An 820-nucleotide genomic window follows, 5' to 3' on the forward strand; every position below is an offset into this window, starting at 1 on the left:
AGTCAGAGGGTTAAAGTGGCTGGCTTCATATATAAGTAAAATAATCACACAAAAAGTGACATCCTAAATATTTACGAAGGCACACAATCAATTGGCAATACCCTGGCTTAGAATAATTATGGATCACATGTCAGAGTGTAACTGATCCCTTTGGGGCAATGTGGACCAAACAGGCCCGCTAGGAATGGCCTGGCAACACAAGCAGTGAAAAGGCTGTGTGAGACCTTACGTTAGAGCCAGGCAGAGGAGTGAAGCAATTCAGAGCTTCTGTGCACCCTCAATATAATACTTTTCTCCTACCAATGTTCTTAATATAATTCTGATGAAGATGAAGAGTATCAAAATGATAACAACACACATTTTGCTTGTAAAAATATACTTTTCAATTGATATGTTATCACAGTACAGTATTTATGATTAAAGAAATTCAAATATTTCATGTATTTTAGTAGTTTAAATTTCAAAATATAACCAATTCATGGGTTATACAAAACTAATTATACAAACCTATAATTATACAGGCCTTGTTAGTTCTTACAAAAAGTCCTTAAGCATTCTTTCTCATCCTCATTTTTCATTTATTTCATTTTTCTTCTTTAATCAAATGTATTCACTCACTTCAACTTCCCAGATTTGATTTGTATGCTGCAGAATGCCTCTCTTATGCATGCTTGGCAGTGAGCTTTAGTCATGGGGAAAAGCCTATATTCTTTATAATCAAAGCAAAGGGAAAGACTAATTACACATAATTAACAACACCAAAAACTGCAAACAGGCAGTGGTCCCAGTGAGAAAAAATGCCAGTGTGAATAGAGCATTT

At 34.8% G+C, this 820-nt stretch overlaps 1 protein-coding gene across 1 annotated transcript in view; it reads right to left on the reverse strand.

The window, feature by feature from the left end:
* Positions 1-820, reverse strand: part of LOC119588679 (poly(A) RNA polymerase, mitochondrial-like) — a gene marked incomplete in the record, with an annotated part of 8,504 nt that overhangs the window by 2,951 nt on the left and 4,733 nt on the right.

This window comes from Penaeus monodon, chromosome 24 (assembly GCF_015228065.2).
Source record: "Penaeus monodon isolate SGIC_2016 chromosome 24, NSTDA_Pmon_1, whole genome shotgun sequence".
NCBI lineage: Eukaryota > Metazoa > Arthropoda > Malacostraca > Decapoda > Penaeidae > Penaeus > Penaeus monodon.